The sequence below is a fragment of the Octopus bimaculoides genome, chromosome 4 (assembly GCF_046866305.1).
Source record: "Octopus bimaculoides isolate indiv1 chromosome 4, ASM4686630v1, whole genome shotgun sequence".
NCBI classification, from domain to species: domain Eukaryota; kingdom Metazoa; phylum Mollusca; class Cephalopoda; order Octopoda; family Octopodidae; genus Octopus; species Octopus bimaculoides.
In genome coordinates, this window is record NC_142931.1 from 113,220,244 (window position 1) to 113,241,189 (window position 20,946).

General features: G+C 37.4%; 1 long non-coding RNA gene across 1 annotated transcript in view; it reads left to right on the forward strand.

Moving 5' to 3' along the window:
- LOC128247690 (uncharacterized) overlaps nt 1-20,946 on the forward strand; it is a 225,475-nt gene that overhangs the window by 192,928 nt on the left and 11,601 nt on the right. Inside the window, exon 4 of the long non-coding RNA XR_016241647.1 lies at nt 1,938-1,951. This is a non-coding gene — a long non-coding RNA (uncharacterized LOC128247690). The remainder of the gene's footprint in view (nt 1-1,937; nt 1,952-20,946) is intronic.

Sequence of the window (20,946 nt, forward strand, 5' to 3'; positions counted from 1 at the left end):
ATTACAAAAACAATAAGAACTGGGGTCGATCCGTTTGACCACAATTCATCAAGGTGGTGCTCCAGCATGGCGACAGTCTAACAACTGCATCAAGTAAAAGACAAAAGTTAAAAAGCTAGCCATGTTTCAACAGAAATATGATAACAAGAAGTCTGAATGTGTTCCAACCATGACTATCTACATTATTTGTATATTCTGTAAGTAGGTACACTATGTGAAGGAACATGGCTCAGTGGTTAGAGTATCAGGCTTATAATCACGAGGTAGTGAGTTTGATTCCCGGACCATGTTGTGTGTTGTGTTCTTGAGCAAGATTCTTTATTTTCACATTGTTCTAGTTCACTCATCTGTAGAAATGAGTTTCGACATCACTGGTGCCAAGGTGTGTTTGCCTTTGCCTTGCCCTTGTATAACAACGGTGGTGCAGAGAGGGCAGGCTGGTATACATGCGCAACTTCTGGTCTTCCACAAAACAACTTTGCCCAGACTTGTACCTAGGAGGGGAACTTTCTAGGTGCAATCTTGTGGCCATTCATGAACAGAGAGGTTCTTTACCCGATATATATAATATATTTTATTAATTATTGATAATTTTTTCTGGATAATTTTTGATTTGAAACCTCAGCATTTTTTATTTACTGCCCACAAGGGGCTGTACTTGCGTGGTAGATTTGAAAAATTAGAATGTTTAAGCATGGGGCATATACTGGATTGTCTCGTGTATATATGTTTAATCTTTGGTGTACCTGCTGATGAAGAATTCACCTAGCAAATTATTGTATTTGCTAAAATAAGTCAGAAACCACGGTCCAGGAGCTAGATGGTTTTATTTTTCATTCCCTTCGAAGTTTTATCCCTAATAGTAGTGTGGAACTTAGCTGTTCTTTCTAGCGTGCAAGGAATCCTATGATGGATACCTATGATGGATACCTATGTGTTTAAATATACATTGTATTTATATGTGTGTGTGTGTGTGTGTGTGTGTGTGTGTGTGTGTGTGTGTGTGTGTGTGGCCCAACATATGAATTCTTTCAAGAACAGAAATTTAATGAACTCTACGGGATCTTAGTAAATACATTTTAGAACTTAAATCAAAAAGAATAGAATACGAGTTAATATGGGAAATAGTTTTCAAGGCTAAATCATATAGGATAGGAAATAAATTCTGCTTATTATGTACTAACGAATTTAAAGAGATATTATTAGCTAATAAAAAATTCATTAACTACCACGATGAACGTAATGTTAAATGCAGACATAAATTAATTTATTTATATAATAAGTTTAGATAACTAATTTATTTATTTAAACGTAGGATTAGGTACCAGCTTATACTTATGATCGGTAGCGTAAAATACATCAAATTAGCTTTAGAATACACTTTAATCATCAAAATATTATACAAAATTGGAACATATAACTACCTTTACTTCAAATATTCAACGATAATATGAGCAGTATTTTACAATGTTTCATAACATTATTTAAGTAATATATAACTTTCGTATTGGGTATAGTTATTATTCTGCGTAAATCTGAGAGTTTTAAGTATTTTAGTATTATTAATCTTCATTAAACTTTTTATTTTTCGATATTTTCGTTATTATTTTAGTAATTATAACACGTATTTACCTCTGGTAATGGACGCCATGTTTATCACGTGACTTTTCTGTATTAATGTTCATAGCATTATTTACGTAATATAGAATTTTCGTATGTGTATAGTTATTACTCTGCGTTAATTTGCAAGTTTAAGTATTTTAGTATTTTTAATCCTCAAGAAACTTTTTATTTTAGGTAGATTTTCTTTTTCGATATTTTCGTTATTATTTTAGTAATTATAATACGCATGTACTTCTGGGTAATAGACGCCATTTTTATCACGTGACCTTTTAGTATAAATTCTATAACGAAGCCATTTTGATTTTAATCCACAGTTACCCACCGGCAGGTAAGTCATGTTTTCTTATTTTAATTTTATAAACAATATTGACATCCGTCTTTTAGTAACTTTATACACTAACACATTTTTTTACTATTATCTACTTATTCCATAATGTTTTAACCTTGTTTACTATAATACTCTTTTTCAATATTTTTAGATTGTAACTCTTAATAATTATGTTAATGTAGGGATTGGTTTACAGATTTTGTCTCTTTATATATATTTTTATTTCTCATGTTTATGTTTATTCCTTGAATGATTTTAGGTATTTTCTTAGGGATTTGACCTGAAGAGTGATTGATTTTGGGAGTAAAATCATTTCCCCGTTCTAATGAACTTGGATAGAATTTGCTTATGATTTTATATAGTCCTATTTCAGCCATGAAACGCACGTAGTCTATGTACTAGCACTAAATTTTATACTTCCATACTGTATATTATCGTATTAATTTTTACTGTCCAATGTATAAATTTGACTTTAAAATTTTTTTTAATCAATATTTCTATGATTTATTTATATGATTTATATGATTGATTTATGTAATATATTATTTAATTTAAATTTTAAATTAAAATATTAGATATATTAAGATGGTATTTGCCTCACAGCATGGAGTTGGACGGGTTCTGAGTTGTAGAGTGGTGGTTCATCTCTAAATTAGTTATATATATATATATATATATGAAGCATATAGTTAAGTAGTTAGAACACCAGACTTACGATTGAGAGGTTGTGAGTTCAGTTCCCAGACCAGGCTGTGTTGTGCTCTTGAGCGAGACTCTTTATTTCACATTGTTCCCGTTCAATCATCTGTAGAAATGAGTTGCAATGTCACTGGTGCCAAGCTGTACCAGCCTTTACCTTTCCCTTGGATAACATTGGTTGTGTGGAGAGGGGAGGACGGTGTGCATGCGTGACTACTGGTCTTCCATAAGCAACCTTGCCTGGACTTGTGCTTCAGAGGGTAACTTTCTAGGTGCAATCTCACAGCTATTCATAACCAAAGGGGGTCTTTACTCCTTACCCAGCTACCCTATCCAATGTGACCTGATCTCCCACTTGTTTTTTTTTTTATTTATTTTTTTTTATAAGCAGTAAAATATGCACATTATTTACATTTGATGGATATTTGTCCTCATCTTGTTTGTTGTTAACACAACGTTTCAGCTTTATCCTAATGAAAACCCACGTTCAAAATTTCCCCAAGATACCTGATGAAAGCTGGAGGGTATATCAGCCGATGCGTTGTGTTAAACAAGATGAGGACAAATATCTATCAAATGTAAATAATGTACATAATTCCTCATCTCTTAAATATAGAACAGTAAAATATGATTTGAAAACAGTTTTGACTGCTATTTCTAGCAGGTCATGTGACAAAATAGAGGCATCCTTGACATAAGGTTGCTTTAAGAATGTTATACTTGAAAGAAGAAACTGAAGACATTTTGTATACTTTTTCAATATTATCTTATTAAAGACAATCCAAAGAATTCAAGAAAGCAAACAGCGGATGATATTACAGTGAGCAAAATCTGTAAAGAAGCTAAATGTGTAATATATTGATGTTTTCCTTGTTGTCAACCCTGAGAAAACAGTCATATGATCAAAAGCTTTTCAGCCAGCCATGCCATTCCAGTCTTGTTTTTAGAAACAGGGTATATTTATGTTTATATAAGCAGTATGACCAAAAAGCTAAAGAATTTGCTTTGTAACAAGGTCCTAGATTCTTTCTTACTGCATGGTATCTTTGGGCATCCTTGGGCAGATGTTATTAGCTCTAAGCCTCCAGATGTCACAGATCTTGTGATTGGCCTGGATATCTGTCAGTTATGATTACAAGTGTTCCAGTTGATTTGATCAAACAGCCTGTTTGTGAAATTAACACTGAGCACTCCACAGACATGTGTACCCTTAACATAGTTCTCAGGGAGATTAAGTATGACACAGATTATGGCAAGGCTGGCCCTTTGAATTAGAAGTCCACATCATCTTTCCCATCTGAGTGGACTGGAGCAACGAGAAATAAAGTATCTTGCTTAAAACCTTGTGGATGGAAAGTGGTATTGACTACATCGAAACACTATGTGTGTGAGCAGTATAATAATGTCTTGCTCTGTGCAGCACTGTGTTTTCAAATATCCCACACTGAGAAGACGCTGTAAATACACTTTAAAATCCCTTGTATGAGAAATTATTTAGTTACTGTAGTTACTGAATAGCCTAATAATGGTATGCAGCAGAGACTGTCAGTACTAAATTTATCTGCAAAGGGGTTAATCCTTTCGTTTCTGTATTTATTTTGAAATGCTCTGTATTTCTTTCAATTACTTTGAATATAAGAAAGAATTTAGTAAAATAACTTTATCATTCAGCTAGTGGTAGGAACTTAAATTGTGACTGAGGTTTGGTGGAAGATTTTAATTCAAAACTTATGAAAACAGGACATTTGTAATCAGACCCAGAGCTGGTTTCAGCCGAGTTGGTATTGAAAGAGTCAAGGACACTATACACTGCCTGGAATTGAACTTACAATCTTACAAATTATGTGCTGAATACTCTAACCGCTAAGCCACATGCTTTGTGATTCAAATTTGGTACTCGAAAACTGTTCAGAAGCCCTTTGAATAGATTGTACTAATATCTCAAAGGACCTGTTTTGTTAATATCACCTGCTGCTTTTGAGCCAGCCTGACCAAACCTCTTCCACTCTTTTAATTTCTCTCTTCCTTTCCAATGTATTTCTTACACTTTCTAATTTATATAGCTACCTACTTGTCTGTGTTTTTGTTGATTTATCTCTCTATTTATTTGTCTATCCATTTTTTAATCTTTCCATGTATCTATCTCTTTATCTACCTATCTATCTCTCTATTCAGCTGCCTCTCTCTCTGTTCCCATCTATTCATCCCTCTATCCATCCATCCATGTATGTATCTATCTATCTATCCACCTATCTATCTATCTATCCACCTATCTATCTGTTAGTCCGGTTGAGATGCTCGGGGTCTGGTTTGGTCCAGACCTCCAAACGGAGAAGAACTGGGACGAGATAACGAGAAGGGTGGCCACTCTAGCCCGGCAATGGGCCGAGAGGAAGCTTTCCCTGAAAGGTCGGGCGGAGGTGGCGAACACGTACATCGCGTCCGTCATCTACTACCGCCTGACCGTCGTTCCTTGTCCCGACCCTACCATCACCAAACTGGAGCGCATCCTCTTCCGCTTCTTGTGGAAAGGAAGCGTTCCGATGGTTAGGCGATCCGTTTGCTGCCAACACCCGTTAAAAGGAGGACTGGGCATGCCGTGGTTGATGATGCGCAGACACGCGCTGAGACTGCGACATCTCCGGCTCTACGTAGACAGCGGTGAACAGGTGTGGTCACCGTTTGTGCGGCGCGCTTTCCCGCAGCTCGTCTCCATGACCGAACTGCAGTCATGGATCAAGAAGAGGCCGAGGAAGGGCGAATGGCACCGCGAGTGTCGCGCTGCTCTTCGGCAACTCCAACAACCCGGGTCAACCTTGAGCGACTGCATCACAACTAACGCATTCTATAGTGGATTAGTGGAGGGAAGGTACGACGACGATCTCGGGGCGAACCTGGGCGTCGACGAGGAATACCTGACCCGCCTGTTTAAGACGACCTTCGGGCCGGGACCTATGGACAACTTCCAGAGATCCCTGGCCTGGCAGTGCTATCGAGAAGCACTACCCGTTCGGGATAAGCTCTACAGGCATGGCTCGAGAAACACGGGGCCGACCTGTCCGAGATGCCGGCAGAGCGACGAAACCGTTCTGCACGCACTCGTACAGTGTCCCACCATTTCCGAGCTGTGGGCTTACGTCGAACAACTGCTATCGCGTGTGGGACGAGTCGGTCTATCAGCCGAGTCTATCGTGAATATTGTCGCGCCTCCTTCCTTTAAACGGGAAGGAAGAGCTATTTTCATCGTACTTGTGGCTATGGCGAAAGAATGTGTATGGTGGACGCGTCTGAAAGGTCTAGAGACAAAGACTTTCCTCTCTGGGCAATCTCTCATCAACTTCTTCAAGTATCACCTGAAGAGGAAGTTGAGAGTAGAAAGGGAAGTCTTGTCTAGTGAATGCTTCAAAAAAAGATGGGTGAATGTAGCAAGGATGGCACGTGTGAACGACGGAGCCATCTTGAGCATAACCCTATGAACAAGAAAAAAAAAATAAAACAAAAAGGCAAAAGAGAGTCACTTACTGTTATAGTTTCTTCAATGAGAATATTGACCAAGGTTACCGTGGTCTTTTCCGTGGGCTTTTCCTTCCACGGCTAAACCTAAACTGTCCTCCCCTCTTTTTACACGAGAACATTACTGTGTGATACACGATCCCTATTGATCGGCCTTTCCTTTTCTTTTTTTTTCGATCCCTTTTGATCGAACTGCCCCTTTTTCCCTTCCTACGATCCCTTTTGATCGACACCACCAATTTTTTTTTTTTTCTTTTTTTTTTCCTTCCTTCCCCCTCCCAAAAAGAAAAGCTCTACATTGTATTTGTCCCATCTTCGTTGAGCCCTGTGTGGCTAATAAAAGAAATGTATCTGTTGGTCTGTCTGTCCTTCTCTCTATTCCCAATGTCTATTAGCCGATCTGTCTCTCAATTATCTATCTCCATCAAAAATAGCAAGCCCTACCATCTTCCACCAAGAACAATACCACCACCACCCCAACTATCACCACCAGCAACACCTCCATCACCAAATCCACCACCACAAACACCACCATTACCCCTACTACTATCATCATCACTACCACCACCACCATTGCCATTATCACCACCACGCCTCCTGTTGCCTTCATCGCCACCATCTTACCACCACTGCCATTATCTCAATGCCGATACTTGATCATGTCTGCAGTTTCTAATTAATTGCCGTCTTACCTGCCAAGTGATTTCTCTTCAGGTTACTTCTGCACTAAGCCATCTTAATGGAAGTGAACTTCTGCATGACTGGTTCAAACCTACCTTTAACACGTGTTTTTACGTTATTTTTTACTTTATTTGAAAATTTTTTTTTTTAACATTTTATAATCTTTATTTGTATTTGTATTTTATTTTATTTTATTTTATTTTACTATGTAACTTTATTTGATTTTGTTGTGTTTTTTTTTTAATCTGCTGTCTCTGATACTGATACAAATGCACTCATACATATGTATGTATGTATATATATATATATATATATATATATATATATACACACATACACACACATACATACCACACATATATGTGTTTATATATATACATAGATAGATAAATATAGATATAAATCTACATATGCATGTACATATATATGTGCATATGTTATATATCAATATATATATATTGATATATATATATAAATATATATACATACATACACTCACATATATATAAATATATCTGTATGTATGTTTCTCTTCCTTGCCCTCTCTCTCCCATTTCATATTTATGCATATATTTGTACATACATACATATATATATATATATATATATATATATATATATATATATATATATATATATGGCAATGTCTTTCCGTTTCATTGATGTACAACTTAATTCTAGAAACTGCCTACTTATCTTTCCAATTCATGCACACGCTTACATGTACGCAAGCACACACATCAACACAGTCACACACACCACACATACAAATATACATAAATGTTATACACACACATATAAATGCATAATTTCGTCCACAGTCTCATAGAAAAATCTGTTTGCTTACATGAAGCAAATAGTAGAGCATATTCTTCTCCACTCTTGTCTCTATAATTATGTATGCATTTATTAATACTAATCATAACCATTATCATCGTCGTTTTCACATGGACATCTGCTTTTCCATGTTTGCATGGATTGGACAGGAGTTTGTTAAGGCTGAGTCTTTTTTACAGCTGGATGCCCTTCCTGTTATCAATCTTCACCTGTTTCCTAGCAAAGTAATATTTTTCCTAATAACACTGACAATCATTTACAAATATTCTATGGTTTTAAAGCAAAAAGACAAGCATGCAAATGTATGTATATATATATATATATATATATATATATATATATAAATTATGGTAAGAATGGATACATAAAGGTGGAAGACCACAAGAACAATACTGTGTATCCAACGCAAGATTTAATATATATATATATATATATGTGCATTTTTATATATTGTTATATTAACAATATCTAATTATCCAAAAAATTACAGTTTATATATATATATATATATTGGTGGTGGCAGCAGCTCCAGCTCATGTCCAAGCATTGGGTTCGTCAGTTTCTGTCCTGTCTCCTTGACAGATGTTTGTGCCAAATGTGACTTTGGAGTCCAAGTCAGTGGTGAAAGAGTTGTGGGCAGAATTTGTACAGAATGGTCGGTGCAGGTCAAGGATGTTGAAGACACTCCTTTTGTCTCCTGCATTTTACCTCCTCATACTGTTGTCTGTTCTGCTAGAAGGAGTTGGCTCCATTGTAGATGGCAGTCCTGCAGGCTGTCCTATCCATGGCAATATGTTCCCATGAGGATAGCTGGATGTTAGTTTGTACCAAGGCGCAGGAGTGGCTGTGTAGTGAGAAGCTTGCTTCCCAACAACATGGTTCAAGGTTCAGTCCCATTGTGTGGCACCTTGGGTAAGTGGATTTTATTATAGCCTCAAGCCAACCAAATCCTTGTGAGTGCATTTAGTAATCGGGAACTGAATGAAGCCCATCACATATATATGTGTGTACGTGTGTGTGTATATGTATGTATGCATGCATGTATGTATATATGTAAGTATGTATGTATAAATTTATGTATCTATGTATGTCTCCCCACCATCACTTGACAACCAATGTTGGTGTGGTTCTGTCCACATAACTTAGCAGTTCGGCAAAAGAATCCGATAGAATTAGTACTAGGCTTACAAAGAATCAGTCGTGGGGTCAATTTGTTCGGCTACAGGCAATGCTTCATCATGGCCGCAGTCAAATGATTGAAACAAGTAAAGAAATGAAAGAATAAAAGAATATATAATATTCTTCGGAAGCCTAGTTTAGAATAGAGGCAGCTGATGAAGGAAAAGTTCCATAAGTGGCTCGTCTGTTTTCCTATGTGTTCGTTCTGTTGTCCGTAGAAAAATTTCGTTTCTTGTGGTTTGTTTATGTTCCCGTTCCTATTTTTGTCCATGTTTTTTTGACGTCCTGTACTCGGATATGCACCTATATATACATGTAGATGTAGGTATGTACATATATGTATGTATATATGCGTATGCTCGCATATCATTTGTATTATTATATATATATATATATATATATATATCTATATATATCATCATCATCGTTTAACGTCCGCTTTCCATGCTAGCATGGGTTGGACGATTTGACTTAGGACTGGTGAAACCGGATGGCAACACCAGGCTCCAGTCTGATTTGGCAGAGTTTCTACAGCTGGATGCCCTTCCTAACGCCAACCACTCAGAGAGTGTAGTGGGTGCTTTTACGTGTCACCCGCACGAAAAACGGCCACGCTCGAAATGGTGTCTTTTATGTGCCACCCGCACAAGAACCAGTCCAGGGGCACTGGCAACGATCTTACTTGGCTTGCCGGGTCTTCTCACGCACAGCACATTTCCAAAGGTCTCGGTCAGTAGTCATCGCCTCGGTGAGGCCCAATGTACGAAGGTCTTGCCTCACCACCTCAGCCCAGGTCTTCCTGGGCCTACCTCTTCAACGGGTTCCCTCAACTGTTAGGGTGTGGCACTTTTTCATGCAGCTATCCTCCTCCATTCTCACCACATGTCCATACCAGCGCAATCGTCTCTCTTGCACACCACAACTGATGCTTCTAATGTTCAGCTTTTCTCTCAAGATACTTACACTCTGACGGGTATTCACATTGACATTACACATCCAACGGAGCATACTGGCTTCATTCCTTGCGAGCCTACGTATGTCCTCAGCAGTTACAGCCCATGTTTCACTGCCATGTAGCATGGTTGTTCGTACGCATGCGTCATACAGTCTGCCTTTTACTCTGAGTGAGAGTCCCTTTGTCACCAGCAGGGGTAAGAGCTCTCTAAACTTTGCCCAGGCTATTCTTATTCTAGCAGCTACACTTTCAGCGCACCCACCCCCACTACTAACTTGGTCGCCCAGATAGCAGAAGCTATCGACTACCTCTAGTTTTTCACCCTGGAATGAGATAGAAGTTGTTTCCTGTTTGTTTGCAGTCTTTATTGCACCTGCTGAACATCTGCCACAAACAAAAACTAACTTGCTAGTTAACCTGCCTTTGATGTTGCTGCACCTCTTATGTGTCCATAGCTTGCACCTGGTACATCTTATAGAGTTACTACCTACTCCTTTTCTACATACTGAGCAGGGCCATCTACCTGAAGGGGTTTGTGTTTTATCTACCTTCCTACTTATTAGGATTTTGGTTTTAGCTAGGTTGACTCTAAGGCCCTTCAATTCTAGACCTTGCTTCCACACCTGAAACTTCTCCTCTAGTTCTGATAGTGACTCCGCAATTAGGGCAAGGTCACCAGCATAGAGGAGCTCCCAGGGGCAACCTGTCTTGAACTCCTCTGTGATTGCCTGGAGGACTATGGTAAATAAGAGGGGGCTGAGGACGGAACCTTGGTGGACCCCTACCTCTACCCGGAATTCATTGCTGTACTCATTTCCAACCCTCACCTTACTGGCAGCATCTCTGTACATGGCTCGCACAGCTCTCACTAACCATTCTTCTATCCCAAGTTTCCTCATTGACCACCAGATAAGGGATCGGGGGACCCTGTCAAAGGCTTTCTCCATGTCAACGAAAGCCAGGTACAGAGGTTTATCCTTAGCTAGGTATTTCTCCTGCATATATATATATATATATATATATATATATATATATATACTCTTTTATTCTTTTACTTGTTTCAGTGATTTGACTTTGGTTATGCTGGAGCACTGCCTTGAAGGCTTTTTAGTCAAACAAATCAACCCCAAGACTTAGTTTTTAAGCCTAGTACTATCCTATCAGTCTCTTTTGCCAAACCACCAAGTTACAGAGACGTAAAATCACCAGCACCAATTGTCAAGCAGTGATGGGGGGACAAACATACATTTATATATCTGGTGTAATGGTGACCACTCTGGACTTTGAATCCAGCAATCCGAGTTCGTATCTCGGTGAGACCTTATTGTTATAGGCGCAGGAGCGGCAGTGTGGTAAGTAGCTTGCTTACCAACCACATGGTTCCGGGTTCAGTCCCACTGCATGGCACCTTGGGCAAGTGTCTTCTACTATAGCCGCGGACCAATCAAAGCCTTGTGAGTGGATTTGGTAGACGGAAACTGAAAGAAGCCTGTCGTATATATGTAATATATATATATATATATATATATATATACATATATATATATATATATATATATATATATATATATATATATATAGTTGAATCCACCACCATATATATATATAATTATATATATATTACTCTTTTACTTGTTTCAGTCATTTGACTGTGGCCATGCTGGAGCACTGCCTTTAGTCGAGCAAATCAACCCCATGACTTATTTTTTGTAAGCCTAGTACTTATTCTATCGTTCTCTTTTTGCCAAACCACTAATTTACGGGGACGTAAACACTAGTGGTTCGGCAAAAAGAGACCGATAGAATAAGTACTAGGCTTACAAAAAATAAGTCCTGGGGTTGATTTGCTCGACTAAAGGCGGTGCTCCAGCATGGCCACAGTCAAACGACTGAAACGGGTAAAAGAGTGATTAATGTATAAATATATATATATATATAATGGGGGGGGGGAGTCTCCTGTTGAAGACGACGAATGAGCATTCAGGTTTTGCTGAATGGCCCACACAAATGAATTGTTGACAGTGATCAATTGTTTGTGCCACACATTAGTTCACTCCCTGCATAAAATCGACATTTGTTTGAACAGGTGCACTGCATGCCATATATCAGGTGTTGAAGTGATCGTAGAGCATCATGAGATGAAGTGTTTTGTTCAAGAATACAATGCACCACCCAGTCTAGGAATTGAAACCACGATCTTGCAATCGTGAGATCACCACCTTAACCACACACACACACACAGATATATATGTAACATATGGTATAATTATAAACAGGGCAAATTTTAGCCCTTTTTCTACAAAAAAAGGATGAACAACCTTAATCAGTTATCAAACTTTATGGGGTTCTCATCAGAAGCATCCACAACATTCTGACACTCTGCAGATAAACAAGCAGCCAAACTGTTTCTATACTCAACAAATGCAGCAGTTACTCTATGAAGGAGCCCCTAATTTGCATACCGAAAGTGTCTAACACTCTCTCTTTCTCTCTCTCTCACTCTCTCTCTCTCTCTCTCTCTCTCTCTCTCTCTCTATATATATATATATATATATATATATATATATATATATATATATATATATATATACATATATATATATACATATATATATATATATAAGTTATGAGAGGTAATGGTGTCAGTAAGACCCAAAGTTGTCAGGTAATGCTGAGTAAGTGCTATGGACAGACCATAGTTAAGCTCCAGGTTCGGTGATTATGCGAAAAAATCTGCTGTAGGTCATATATCGGCATGTGTATATATAAAAACTTTTTTTTTCAGAATGAGATAAAAATCCAAGGCTGTAAAGATTTTAGAACATTTATGGGATCTATTTCAAAACGGGGGCACCAGTTTTCATTTATGTTTTATGTAGTGTTTTTGGTACCGAAAGACTTTCAAACTTCGTATACTTATCTATTTTGTGTTATAGAACAGAAAAAAATTTTTGTATTCGAATTTATTTCATGTAAAAAATTGTCTTATTTCGATAATTTCTACTAATCACTGACGTCTATTCAGTTGAAAACAGTTAGCGCTGTAACGGTGTATATCGTATTAATCCCCTAACCCTAACCAGACTGTTAACCCTAACCCTAACCCCAACTCTAGAATCCGAACTCTAAAATTGTTACACACATAGATACGCACAGCGTAATTTATTATATAAACAATATATGCGTATAAATTACAATTAAACCGGATGAAATATGTCACAGGGAATAACATTTTTATGACCACCCAGCAGTAACTCTATTCAGCTGAATAGACGTCAGTGATTGGTTGAAATTACAGAAATACGACAACTTTAACATGGAATAACTTGCGATGTACGTTTTTTTGTTAAGAAGACTAAGAGTAAAAGATGTTTTATATGACACATTCTACCAGTGTCCCAAGTTTCAAAGTGTTTTGTTAAGAAAATACTGGTGCCCCCGTTTTGAAATAGATCCCATTTATGCGCTTGTCCTGTATCAGTTCACAGTGTACATGATTAACAGGTACTTGTGAAATACTCAGCTGATTATAATATTATACAATGAGTCGATAACCCAGTTGCTGAGACAAATGGAATAGTCATCATTGCAACTGATGGAAGCTCATTAATTTTTCACACATTTATTATAATATATGTGTGTGTGTGAAGACAGCATACTGGCAGAATTGTCAGCACATTGAACGAAATGCTTTACAGGCAGTTATGTCAAACTTCAGAGTCTCTATGATCGCCATTGCTCATATACTAGTTGCCAAGGGGACCTCATATTTTTAAGCACATGTTTACAACAATGATTTCCATCATTTGATGAAAACTAATGTCAAAATAACTTTGTACAGACAGATTTTATTACAACCACAAGAAGCTATATTACCAGACAATAACTATAAAAAAAAAAAAAGATAGCATATTATACAAGTTTACCTGTAAGTGTTAATTAATCTTGTTTTTGCTGTCCTGATACTTGGTAACTAATTTTTGTATATTTGTTTCAAGTGTCCATGCAGTTCCAACTTGCATCAATGATGACAATTGTGTGTCAGCTAACTTGGTTCTTTCTGAAGTTGTTTCCATGAAAGAAGACAACTCTTCACGCACATAGGTTGGACCAAACAACATAATTTTGTTAATTATTTTTATTATTAAAAATGTTTGGGTTCCCCGTTTATAAACCTTGAATTACATCACTTGAGGGTTGCGTTTGTGTTTGGAAAGTACTAGAGTTGGTTTGTTTCATTAAACCCTTCAAAGCATTGCCCCAGCATGGCCACAGTCCAGTGACTGAAACACATAAAAGAATAAATGAATATATTATTGGAATGAGAGGAAAAGAGCAAAAGGTGGCTGTGTTTAGGAAGAAAGAGGCAACAGAAGGAACCTCTTGTTGATGACGGGGGCAAGAAAGAGGAGTTAAGCCGGAATCCAAGAGGAAATGGTGAACACTGGTTTGGTCACTTCTGTTGACCCACCAATGTGAAGGTGTTACAGGAGAGGGGAGGAGGAGAGTGGTGGTGGAGGAGGAAGAAGAAGAGGAAGAAGTGGAAGAAGAAGAAGAAAAAGAAGAGGAAGAAGAAGAAGAGGAAGAAAAGAGTGGAAGAAGAAGAGGAAGAAAAAAGTGGAGGAAGAAGAAGAAGAAAGGTGCAGATAAAAGTTACTTGGAAAAAAAAAAAGCAACAGCAACACTAGAAGGAAGAAAAGTGAGCTGGAAAAGGATAAGAGTTAGGAAAAGAAGAAATTGAAGGAAGAGAAAAAAAGAAGTGGGAACGAGGTGGGGGTAAGAAGGAGTCTGCAGAAGAGATGGAGTAATATGAAGACAGATATGTCGTTTATGAAATTGATAAGCTAATGTTAATTAACGAAAGAACAAAGGGAATTAAGAAAAAAAGTGTGGCGAGGTATGTATGCCAATATGTGGGGGAGAGTATTACAGGGTGTTGAGGAAGGTTTGGAAAGAAAAGGAATGGAAAGAGATTCAGAGTGGAGTAAGGGCACTGGTGATGGAGAAGGCGGTGCCATTGTTGTCGGTGGGGGGGGGGTGATTGGAAATCCATTTAGTTGTGCTGTTAATTTACTATAGATTTGGGGGGGGGGATTGATATGACACCGACAAGACTTGGTTATAAATAGATAAACACAAATGTATGCACACATAAACACACACACACACACACATAGGCACACAACTATACACACATTTGTATCTATTTTTAGACATGCATAAGTACATCTAAAAATACATGTATACATCCATACATACACGCACACATATACATATATATGTGTATGTATATATATATATATATATATATATATATATATATATATATATATATATAAAAACAATATATGAGTATATGCATATGTATGTACATACCTTCATCTACATCTACATATAGATACATAACTGGGTACATGACGTGGCAAAAGAACATGGACAAAATGATAAACAAGGTACAATATATATATGTATATATATATATATGTATATATATGTATATATATATATATATATATGTATATATATATGTATATGTATATATATGTATTTCGTATGTGTATTTCGTGTGCAAGATTCTTGATGTGGATACGTGTGTTGAAAGAAATACAATTAAACCTTGGGAGAGGCATTATGCCGGTAATAAACACACGCACTGGTTCAGTCCTTTATTAATTTATATAGTTTTTTGTTAAATTATTTCATTGCACGCTAGATCATATATTCAAAATAAATGGAAGTGGAGAGACAAGTTACTGAAGAGATTGCAAGAGTGCAATGAAATAATTTAACAAAAAACTATGTAAAGTAATAAAGGACTGAACCAGTGCGTGTGTTTATTACCAGCATAATGCCTCTCCCAAGGTTTAATTGTATATATATGTATATATATATATGAGTTTATTTTGCATGAGTTAAGAAATGGCGTTAAGTGAAAATTTTTTGTAGATATAATTACAGGTCGTCGTTGATATACAACCAATCGACTTTACGACAATTGGCGCACCTTCTACCAACATCAATAATAAATAGTCCAGTGGAAATCTAATGGGTTTAATTTCTTAGAAATTAACCCGTCTACAGATGATGTCAGCTAACAAATGCTTTCCCTAGGTTTGGTTATCAATTGCCACTGCGTTAGATGATTATCCTGTTGTGGAGACATCAAAGTAACCTCATATTTGTTTATAAAATGACTGCTTGAGACTCCGAAATTTTTGACTAGCGCCAGTATAATAGTATAATACAGAATGCTGTGTGTGACTTTTACCTGAGAATGTACTTTAAGAATGTAAAAATATAATACAAACTATAAAGGCCTATAGGTCGACTTATGCCCAGTCAGTCAGAACCAATTGTAGTCGTAAGTCCACAATGACCATTATTAAATTTACTTCGGATATACTGAAAAAGGATGCTGACATGACTGTGTGGTAAGAAGCTTGCTTCCCAACCACATGGCCAGATTCAATAATCACACCTTGAGCTTCAGGCACTGGGATAAATGGAAAACGACCAAATTATCCAGTCATATATGGTCCTTAAAAGATAAAGGTGTCAGCTACAACATCCATTGGAAGATCTTAGCCAAGTGTAAAACTTACACCAGTGGCAGCGGAAGGTACAGTCTATGTGATATGGGAAGATGGCTCATCTGGAAAGGCAACTTAGACACCGCCACATGTCTAAATTCAAGAAATGAACTTTTCGGATCATGTCTACATGTGGCTAAATATTTGCTTTGTTTTTGGAACCCCTGAGTTTACTGATAGGACTTGCTTTCTATATTTGTGTCTATGTACAAGGTTTTTATCTCTCTATACTTTTTACTTAGATTTCTTTTATATTTTTTTATATATATTTTATATATAATTTTTGTATATATATTTTTTACATACCTATAGAGATAATGTTTTGCATATTTTTCACAAATATTTTTTCTGTATTCTCCCTTCCACTCTGCTTTTTTACCTGTGCATCTATAGACGCATACATGGAACCTTTTGTGGATGTGCGGGTACATGCATATATAGATGTATGTGCATGCATGCGAGAGTATGCGCATATTGACACATTTTGCCCTTATAGCTTTTTCACACATTTTTGTATTTTGCTTTTAGCCGGGTGTTTTTTTCTTCTTCGTTGAACATGTGCATATATTGACGTGTGTATGGAACTTTTTTCTGCATGCATGTGTATGGGTGCAAGGGTGTTGTGCATATGCGGGTATACCCGTGTATGCAGGTATATATATATATATATATATATCGCTGACCAAAACATTCAATTTTTTTTCTCCGTGTTTTTCTCCTTGTTTTCTCCATATTCTTTCTGTTGAAGAGCGTAGCTCAAAACGTTAAAGACTTTCTCTATTCTCGAGCGTTAAACTAATACATCCTTTTGTTGTTTACACCACCTGTCCTCGTCTGTTGTTGTTTTTTTCGTAAATTTTCCCATATATATATATATATATATATATATATATGTATATATATATTGGCGAATGTGTGGGTGAGTATGTGTGTTTCAAGTGAGAGTGGTTGAGTATATACATATAGGCGCATGTACGGCTTGGTGCACTTATGCGAATACTATGGACTGTTTTACTCCCTTACCTTTGCTCCCTCCCCCCACTTAGCGGTCATTCTAAAAGCTCTTTTGTCTTAATAACAGTCAACCGCACAGTAATTTCCCTTTGTTTAACGGTCATTTTCATAGGAATTTTCAATGGCCAGATAACTGAAGAAATGGCGGCATGGCTTTCCGCCCCGGAATCTGAAACTCGGAGTTTTATCATGGCTACCGAATAAGTGTCACATAATTTTACAGATATATATATATACATATATCATCATCATCATCGTTTAACGTCCGCTTTCCATGCTAGCATGGGTTGGACGATTTGACTGAGGACTGGTGAAACCGGATGGCAACACCAGGCTCCAATCTAATTTGGCAGAGTTTCTACAGCTGGATGCCCTTCCTAACGCCAACCACTCAGAGAGTGTAGTGGGTGCTTTTACGTGTCACCTGCACGAAAACGGCCACGCTCGAAATGGTGTCTTTTATGTGCCACCCGCACAAGCCAGTCCAGGGGCACTGGCAACGATCTCACTCGAAAATCCGACGGGAGCCAGTCAGGCAGTACTGGCAATGGCCACGCTCAAAATGGTGCATCTCATGTGCCACCCGCACAAGAGCCAGTCCAGGGGCACTGGCAACGATCTCACGCACAGCACATTTCCAAAGGTCTCGGTCAGTAGTCATCGCTTCGGTGAGGCCCAATGTACGAAGGTCTTGCCTCACCACCTCAGCCCAGGTCTTCCTGGGCCTACCTCTTCCACGGGTTCCCTCAATTGTTAGGGTGTGGCACTTTTTCACGCAGCTATCCTCATCCATTCTCACCACATGTCCATACCAGCGCAATCGTCTCTCTTGCACACCACAACTGATGCTTCTAATGTTCAGCTTTTCTCTCAAGATACTTACACTCTGACGGGTATTCACATTGACATTACACATCCAACGGAGCATACTGATATATATATATATATATATATATATATATATATATATATATACACGGGTTGGCCAAAATAATGGAAACACACAGCATCATAGCATCATAATTTTTAAATATCTATAAAACTGTTAAAAGCTTGTTTATTTTTACGTTTTTTGATTTATTGTTAGTGTTGCTTAATATGTTTTGCTAAAGTTGTTGTTTCTTTTCAGATATCATCACAAAAAGGTAATTAAAATTCATTGAAATGACAGATCTATTAGACTTTCAAAGAGGTTAAATTGTTGGTGTTTTTATCGTAGATGCTAGTGTAATGAAAACAGCCAAAATGTTTGGTGAATCAAGAAGTACTGTCTTGAAAGTAATGACAGCCTTTGAGAAAGAGAGGTAAGCCTCCTCGTCGAAACAAAACTCCGGAAGAAAACCAAAACTTTCAGATAGGGACTGTCAGACTCTTACACAAATTGTTAGAAAGGATCACAAAAGTACAGCTCCCAAAAATACTTCAGAGCTTAATGACCAACTCGGGAACCCAGTTTCCTAAAAACTGTTCACCAGGAGCTGCACAAAGCCAGATTTTACAGGAGGGCTGCAATCAGAAAACCACTGCTTTTAAAAACAAACGTTGCTAAGTGTTTAGAGTGGAGTAAAATACCTACAGAATTGGTCCCTAGAGCAGTGGAAGAATGTTATTTTCTCAGACAAGTCATCCTTTTTCTTATTTCCGATGACCAGCTAAGTATACATGTGGTGAGAGCCAAAAGAAGCATTTGACCCAGACTGCTTTCTGTTAAACATGGAGGAGGATCTGTAATGATTTGGCAGGGCTATATCTTGGAAATCTGCTGGCTCAATGTTTTCGCTTCATGGCAGAATTAATAGTCAAGACTATTTAAGCATTTTATCTGATCAAGTTCATCCTATGGCTGCATAACTGTTTCCGGAGGGAAATGCAATCTTTCAGGATGATAATGCACCAATTCACACAGCTAAAGTTGTTACTGAATGGTACAAGGAACATTCAAGTGAAATTGAACATGTTATCTGGCCACCACAGTTCCCAGATCTCAATATGATTGAACATTTATGGTGCATTTTAGAAAAACAGTAAGGAGTCTATATCCTCCATCATCATCACTACAAGAACTGGAGATTGTTTTAGCTGAAGAATGGACAAAAATTCCTTTGGAAACAATTTAAACTTTGTACAAGTCCGTACCTCATGGAATTCAAACTGTAATTACTGCCAAAGGTGGTCCTACCCAATATTGAAATAAATTTGTTTCAAATTTTAAGGTGTTTCCATTATTTTGTCCAACCCCTGTATATATATACGACAGGCTTCTTTCAGTTTCTGTCTACCAAATCCATTCACAAGGCTTTGGTCAGCCTGAGGCTATAGCAGAAGACACTTGCCCAAAATGCAACGCAGTGGGACTGAACCTGGAGCCATGTGGTTTGGAAGCAAGCTTCTTACCACAGAGCCACTCAGGTACCTATGAAATTTTTATCAGAAATGGTAAATCTGAGGGCTTCTTTTTGGTGCAAAGCCCTTAACACACTCTGTTAAGTAGTTGTCATTAGGAAGGGCACCCAGCCATAGAAACCATACCACAACAGACAATTGGAGACAACTCCCAGCTGGCCAGCCTCTGGTCAAACCGCCCAACTCGTGCGAGCATAGAAAGCTGACGTTAAACAATAATGATGAGGATGATGATCCTGTTGAAAATGCCAGTGGAAACATCTCTGCTTAAAAGAGCCCTTAGATACTTACCAACAAACAAAGTACTAAGTGAAAAATCTACAAAATCAAACAAACTCTAGCCAACAATGTGTAATCAAACAAAGAACAATATAGAAACAACTGTAACCCAAAAAGTACACCAGACACTACTAAAATGAAAACTATGTATATTGTATTGTATATAACAAATGCACACTTGCCATTGAATAGTTGAACACATTATTAAAACCCTGTAAAGCAGAATGCAAAATGCATTATGACAAACCATAAATCTAACAAATAATAAACTATATAAACACAGAAATTAGCCTTCACATTGATAACAACCTTCAAGCTTGTAAACATGAGAACAAATTGCTAACAAATAATGTGATTTATAAACTCAGTTGCAAACATTAATAGTTGCAAACATCACAATTTCAACTGTTTTATTGGCCATAAAGATAGGATGGATAGACAGATAGACAGATAGATAGATAGATAGATGGACGGATGGATGGATGGATGGATAGATAGATAGATAGATAGATAGATAGATAGATAGATAGATAGATAGATAGATGGACGGACGGATGGATGGATGGATAGATAGATAGATAGATAGATAGATAGATAGATAGATAGATAGATAGATAGATAGATAGATAGATAGATAGATAGATAGATAGATAGATAGATAGATAGATAGATAGATAGATAGATAGATAGATAGATAGACAGATAGATAGATAGATAGATGGACGGATGGATGGATGGATGGATGGATAGATAGATAGATAGATAGATAGATAGATAGATGGATGGACAGATAGATAGATGGATGGACAGATAGATAGATAGATGGATGGCCAGACAGATATCTT